The sequence below is a fragment of the Phyllobates terribilis genome, unplaced genomic scaffold (assembly GCF_046119375.1).
Source record: "Phyllobates terribilis strain yellow unplaced genomic scaffold, ASM4611937v1 Scaffold_86__1_contigs__length_6382490, whole genome shotgun sequence".
NCBI lineage: Eukaryota > Metazoa > Chordata > Amphibia > Anura > Dendrobatidae > Phyllobates > Phyllobates terribilis.
The window spans coordinates 3,618,879-3,625,981 of NW_027362846.1; positions in this window are offsets into that span (position 1 = coordinate 3,618,879).

Consider the following 7,103-nt stretch of genomic DNA (forward strand, 5'->3'; position numbering starts at 1 on the left):
TGCAGGTTAACAGCAGCTCAGATTAGAGACCAGGTCAATGCCACACAGAGTTCTAGCAGCAGACACATCTCTTCAACAACTGTTAAGAGGAGACTTTGTGCAGCAGGCCTTCATGGTAAAATAGCTGCCAGAAAACCACTGCTAAGGACAGGCAACAAGCAGAAGAGACTTGTTTGGGCTAAAGAACACAAGGAATGGACATTAGACCAGTGAAAATCTGTGCTTTGGTCTGATAAGTCCAAATTTGAGATCTTTGGTTCCAACCACCGTGTCTTTGTGCGATGCAGAAAAGGAGAATGGATGGACTCTACATGCCTGGTTCCCACCGTGAAGCATGGAGGAGGAGGTGTGATAGTGTGGGGTGCTTTGCTGGTGACACTGTTGGGGATTTATTCAAAATTGAAGGCATACTGAACCAGCATGGCTACCACAGCATCTTGCAGCGGCATGCTATTCCATCCGGTTTGCGTTTAGTTGGACCATCATTTATTTTTCAACAGGACAATGACCCCAAACACACCTCCAGGCTGTGTAAGGGCTATTTGACCACCAGACCTGAACCCAATCGAGATGGTTTGGGGTGAGCTGGACCGCAGAGTGAAGGTAAAAGGGCCAACAAATGCTAAGCATCTCTGGGAACTCCTTCAAGATTGTTGGAAGACCATTTCCGGTGACTACCTCTTGAAGCTCCTCAAGAGAATGCCAAGAGTGTGTAAAGCAGTCATCAAAGCAAAAGGTGGCTACTTTGAAGAACCTAGAATATAAGACATATTTTCAGTTGTTTCACACTTTTTTGTTAAGTATATAATTCCACATGTGTTAATTCCTAGTTTTGATGCCTTCAGTGTGAATGTACAATTTTCATAGTCATGAAAATACAGAAAAATCTTTAAATGAAAAGTTGTGTCCAAACTTTTGGTCTGTACTGTATATGTGCGCTGTAGAGTGTTCATTAAAGTTTATGTTATGAAGCCATATGTGAATAAAACACATGGTGCAGAGAAACACTATCAATAGATTTATTACTTTTTCAAGGCACTAGGGTAAAATATGGAATATTCATCCCTCCACTTTACACGATCAGGGATGATTTAATTAGTAGAAAAAATGTTTTGTTTTTTTCTGCTGCATAAACCTTGGATATTGTTAGGTGTGTTTTATAGTCAGAAAAATACAATGTATTAGAATTAAAAAATATATGCAATACCTTTATCCAAACAACAATAAAAAGCAATATTCAATGTGCAATCAATATTTCACATTGTTATACAGCAGGGGAAATAAGTATTGAACACCTCACTAATTTTCTAAGTAAGTATATTTTTAAAGGTGCTTTTGACATGAAATTTTCACCAGAATGTCACACAAGAAACATCTCATGATGGGTAAAGCCAGTGAACTGTCTCAAAACCTTTACAAACTTATTGTTGCAAAACATCCTGATGGCATCTTTTACAAAAGAATTTCTAAACTACTGTAGGTCCCAGTGAGTATTGTTGTGGCAACAATCCGGTAGCTAAAAGAAAATCAATTCACCATAAACCGGCCACAACCAGGTTTCGGACAATTTCAATTTTCTTTGGATCTTGCTCTGACTGCAGCCGTAAGGTAAACTGTAGAGATTATATAAAGGGCACGCCAACCGTAGCACAAGCATTAAGCTGCGAAGGATTTTTACAGCATGGATTCTGATTGACTGCCTTTATTCCCTGCACTCTGTTACTTTAATATTGCAAAGGATTTCTACAGCATGGACTCCATGTCATTTACGACCTCTATTCCCAGTACTCTGTGTCACTATATGGTTGTCGTTGTTATCAATGGTATTATTGTCATCACTCAGTACTTAAACTACTAAAAACAACTTTTTTTTTATGCCTCACCTAGTAGGATATTTTTAAAAAACAATATCTAGTATAGTTCTCCAGTACTATACATTGTATTTATTTATTTTTATTCACCATATTTAGTTAACCAGATTTTTTTTTTTTTTTCTCTACAATCGCTGCCAGGGCTGTGGAGTCGGAGTCCATTTTGGTGGAGTCGGAGTCAGTATAAAATGGACTGACTCAGACTACTAAAATATATAATAAACTAGATGGTGGCCCGATTCTAATGCATCAGGTATTCTGGAATAGGTATGCGGCCAACCGGGAGCAATCAGCAGAGCTGTGTTTAAATTTGGCGCCTATATCGCAGATTGGTCACGCCCGGCGGTCGAGACTAATCAGCAGAGCGGGGTTTAAATTTGGCGCCAATAATGCTGATTGGTCGCGGCCAGCGAACGTGACCAATCAGCAGAGCGGTATTTAAATTTGGCGCCAATAATGGTGATTGGTCACGGCCGCGACCAATCAGCAGAGCGGTGTTTAAATTTGGCACTAATAATGCTGATTATTCGTGACCGGTAACCACGACCAATCAGCAGAGCGGTGTTTAAATTTGGCACCTATATCGCAGATTGGTCACGCCCGGCGGTCGAGACTAATCAGCAGAGCGGGGTTTAAATTTGGCGCCAATAATGCTGATTGGTCGTGGCCAGCGAACGTGACCAATCAGCAGAGCGGTATTTAAATTTGGCGCCAGTAATGGTGATTGGTCACGGCCGCGACCAATCAGCAGAGCGGTGTTTAAATTTGGCACTAATAATGCTGATTATTCGTGACCGGTAACCATGACCAATCAGCGGAGCGTTGTTTAAATTTGGCACCAAAATCGCTGATTGGTAGCGGCCGGCCACTGCGACCAATCAGCAGAGCGGGGTTTAAATTTTGCGCCAATACTGCTGATTGGTCGCGGCCGGCGACCGTGACCAATCAGCAGAGCGGGGTTTACATTTGGCGCCAAAATTGCTGATTGTTCGCACCCGGCGGACGCGCTAATCAGCAGAGCGGGGTTTAAATTTGGCGCCAATACTGCTGATTGGTCGCGGTTGTCGGCCGTGACCAATCAGCAGAGCGGTGTTTAAATTTTGCGCCAATACTGCTGATTGATCTCGGCCAGCGACCGCGATCAATCAGCAGAGCGGTGTTTAAATTTGGGGCCAAAATCGCTGATTGGTCGCGGCCGGCGGCCTCGACCAATCAGCAGAGCGGTATTTAACTTTAGCGCCAAGATCACTGATTGGTCGCGTGCGGAGAGCGCGACCAATCAGCGAATCATATTGGTGAGGTGCGGAGAGCGGAATCCTATTAGTGAGGACCGGGGAGTGCCGCTGCCTGTGCGGATACTTCCGCTGCGAGAAGTCGGGACATGAGCGACTGCTCGCAGCAGAAGTATCCCGACCCGCAGCGCCACTCCCCGGTCCTCCCTTGACACGCTAGCCGCTGATGTCCCCACAGTATCTGCATGGTGTTACAAAGGTCCGGACATTTGTGTTAAAAATCGCTAATTTGGGCGCCAAATTTAAATATCGGCCGCGACCAATCGCCGATTTTGGCGCCACATTTAAACACCACTGTGCTGATTGGTCGCCGACGCTGAGCGCGACCAATCACCGATTTTGGCGCACCATTTAAATAGCGTCCGCGACCAATCAGTACAGCGGTGTTTAAATGTGGAGCCAAGATCGGTGATTGGTCGAGGCCGATATTTAAATTTAGCGCCCAAATCAGTGATTGGTCGCGGGCAGCGCCCGCGACCAATCAGCGATTTTTAACACAAATGTCCGGACCTTTGTAACACCATGCGAATACTGTGGGGACATCAGCGGCTAGGGTGTCATGGGAGGACCGGGGAGCGGCGCTGTGGGTCGGGATACTTCTGCTGCGAGCGCCCGCTCATGTCCCGGGTTCTCGCTACGGAAGTATCCGCACAGGCAGCGGCGCTCCCCGGTCCTCACCAAGACAATTCGATGATTGGTCGCGGTCTTCGGACCCGACCAATCACTGATCTTGCCGCAAAAGTTAAACACTACTGTGCTGATTGGTCGCGGACGCCGCCTGCGACCAATCACCGATTTGGGCGCCAAATTTAAATATCGGCCGCGACCAATCACCGATCTTGGCTCCACATTTAAACACCGCGGTGCTGATTGGTCGCGGACGCTATTTAAATGTGGCGCCAAAATCGGTGATTGGTCGTGCCCAGCGTCGGCGACCAATCAGCACAGCGATGTTTAAATGTGGAGCCAAGACCGGTGATTGGTCGCGGCCGATATTTAAATTTGGCGCCCAAATCGGTGATTGGTCGCGGGCGGCATCCGCGACCAATCAGCACAGTAGTGTTTAACTTTTGCGGCAAGATCAGTGATTGGTCGGGTCCGAAGACCGCGACCAATCATCGAATCGTCTTGGTGAGGACCGGGGAGCGGTGCTGCCTGTGCGGGTACTTCCGCAGCGAGAGCCCGGGACATGAGCGGGCGCTCGCAACAGATGTATCCCGACCCGCAGCGCCGCTCCCCGGTCCTCCCTTCCGCATGGAAGTCAGCAACGCCGGCGGTCCTTCCGCTGCTACCGGCCGGGAGATGAGCGCCTCGCGCCGCTCATCTCCCGGCTGCATCTCCGTCCCGCAGATGGGTCCGGCGGTCGGGGTCCTTCTGCTGGTACCGGCCGGGAGATGAGCGCCTCGCGCCGGTCATCTCCCGGCTGCATCGCCGCTGACCTCCGTCCGCCAGATGAGCCGCTAACGGCCGCCATCTTTTTTCAGAAATCCCGCGGCGCTCATTGGCCGCTGCCGGACCAATGAGCGACGCGGGATTTCCTGGACAGACAGACAGACAGACAGATGGGATAAGACAATTATATAGTAGATTGGGTACAGTAGTTCAATGGAGTTTGTGGGGAATATTTTTTTCATAAGAATTTGGGAAAGTTATGAAATGTCCTATAAAGGTCTGTCCTATTTCTGATCTAAGGGTCCAGACTTTTAGCTGAGATGAATCTGTGCTACAGTAAATTTATTACTTAAACATGAGCCATGTATGAGGGAGTCAGAGTCATGGAAATTGAGGACTCGGAGGTTTGGTTTACCGACTCCGCAGCCCTGATTGCTGCATTTTCTATATGTGTTAGCCCAATACGGGCATTTCTAGGTTCCTAGCACAGTAGCTTTTATACAAGTAGAAATTGCTCTTTCACCACAATGTGCTTTCCAGGTCATCCACCCGGTTCCCTCACTTATGTTTCCTTCCTTCGGAGTCCACACCATTAGACTCTTTAAACCCTTCTCCCTCCCCTCCGGGTGGCGGTTGTGTATTGCCCTCCAGGCCCCTCCCATCGGTTTCTGGATCACTTTGCCACCTGGCTTCCACACTTCCTATCTTATGATATTCCCACTCTCATCATGGGGGATTTTAACATACCCATTGATAAGCTGCTTTCCCCATCTGCATCTCTTCTTCTTTCTCTAACAGCCTCATTCGGCCTCTCACAGCTTACTAACTCTCCTACGCATGAAGACGGGAATACTCTGGACCTGGTCTTCTCACGACTTTGCTCGCTGCATGACTTTAGTAACTCCACTCTACCACTCTCTGACCATAACCTTCTTTCCTTCTCTGTCAAGAACGGTCTTCTTACCCGGGACACCCCCACTTATCATACACACAAAAATCTACATGCCATTAATATCCAGCAGCTTATGAACAATCTACAGTCATCTTTAGCTCCCATCCTCTCCCTCTCCTGTCCAGACTCAGCATTGTCACGCTATACCCACACATTGCAGAGTGTCCTGGATGAAGCAGCACCTTCTACACGCAAAATGACCCAGCATAGACGACAGCCCTGGCACACGATACAAACACGTTTTTTCCAGCGATGCTCAAGGTGCACTGAGCATCTGTAGAGAAAATCACTTTTGGCAGAAGGCTTCATCCACTATAAGTTCATTCTCAAAACTTATAACTCTGCTCTCCATCTGTCTAAACTGTTATGATCTGCTACAAGCACTAAGGAAAGACAGGAGATCTGTCCCTACAATATAACTAAGCTAGATCCCTACGATGTAACGGGGAACCTGATCCTGCGATCAGACCCGCTAAAGTACTCAGCTAGTCTGAACGAAGACCTATAGATGTGAGGGAGGGATCCCTACAAGAACTAGGGACTGGGAGAAAGATGGACACCTCCTAGCAGAAACTGTAGCAGTAAAAAGACAAACAAGCAACATAGAACATAGAGGTCCAAAGACCTAGCTAAACTGACTGAGAAAAGTAACAAAGCACCTGGCTAGCTTAAGAGTAGAAATTACAATGAAGTCCAGCATGGCCAGAAGGGCGGAGCAGGATTAAATAGGCAAAAAAGGTCATGTGACCAGCAAAATAGAAAAAACCTAACAGGAGAGTTCTAACATAAACAAGTCTACTTTACCACTCTCATCACAACTCTAGCCAACATTCCTAAATGACTCTTTGAAACTTTCCACTCCCTCCTGAGCCCTAAAGTACAGACCCCCGTGACCAACCTATGTGCTGATAGTCTGGCTACTTATTTCCCTCAAAAAATCAATCATATCCATCAAGACATTTTTGCACAATCCCCTCAGAATCTGGATCCCCTTCCCTCCCGCACCTCAAGTTTACTTTCCATCTTCAAACCGGTCACAGAAGAAGTGACCAGACTCTTTGCTTCATCTCGCCCTACAACCTACAACAGTGACCCTATTCCCTCACATCTCCTTCAGTCCCTTTCCCCAGCTGTCACTACCTACCTAACTAAAATATTTAACCTCTCTCTTTCTTCGGGTATCTTTCCCACTTCATTTAAACATGCAATCATAACCCTTTTACTTAAAAAGCCATCCCTAGACCAGAACTGCACTGCTAACTACAGATCGGTCTCTAATCTTCACTTCATCTCTAAACTCCTGGAACGCTTGGTCCACTCCCGTCTAATCCGCTATATCTCAGGTAACTCTCTTCTTGACCCTTTACAATCCAGTTTCCGCTCCTCACACTGTACTGAAACTGCCCTCACTAAAGTCTCTGATTATGTACTAACAGCTAAATCTAATGGTCACTACTCCCTGCTGTTTCTCCTGGATCTCTCTTTTGACACTGTAGATCATCAGCTCCTCCTCACTATGCTCCGCTGTATAGGCCTCAAGGACACCGCTCCCTCCTGGTTCTTCTCCTACCTCTGACCGCTCCTTCACGGTATCTT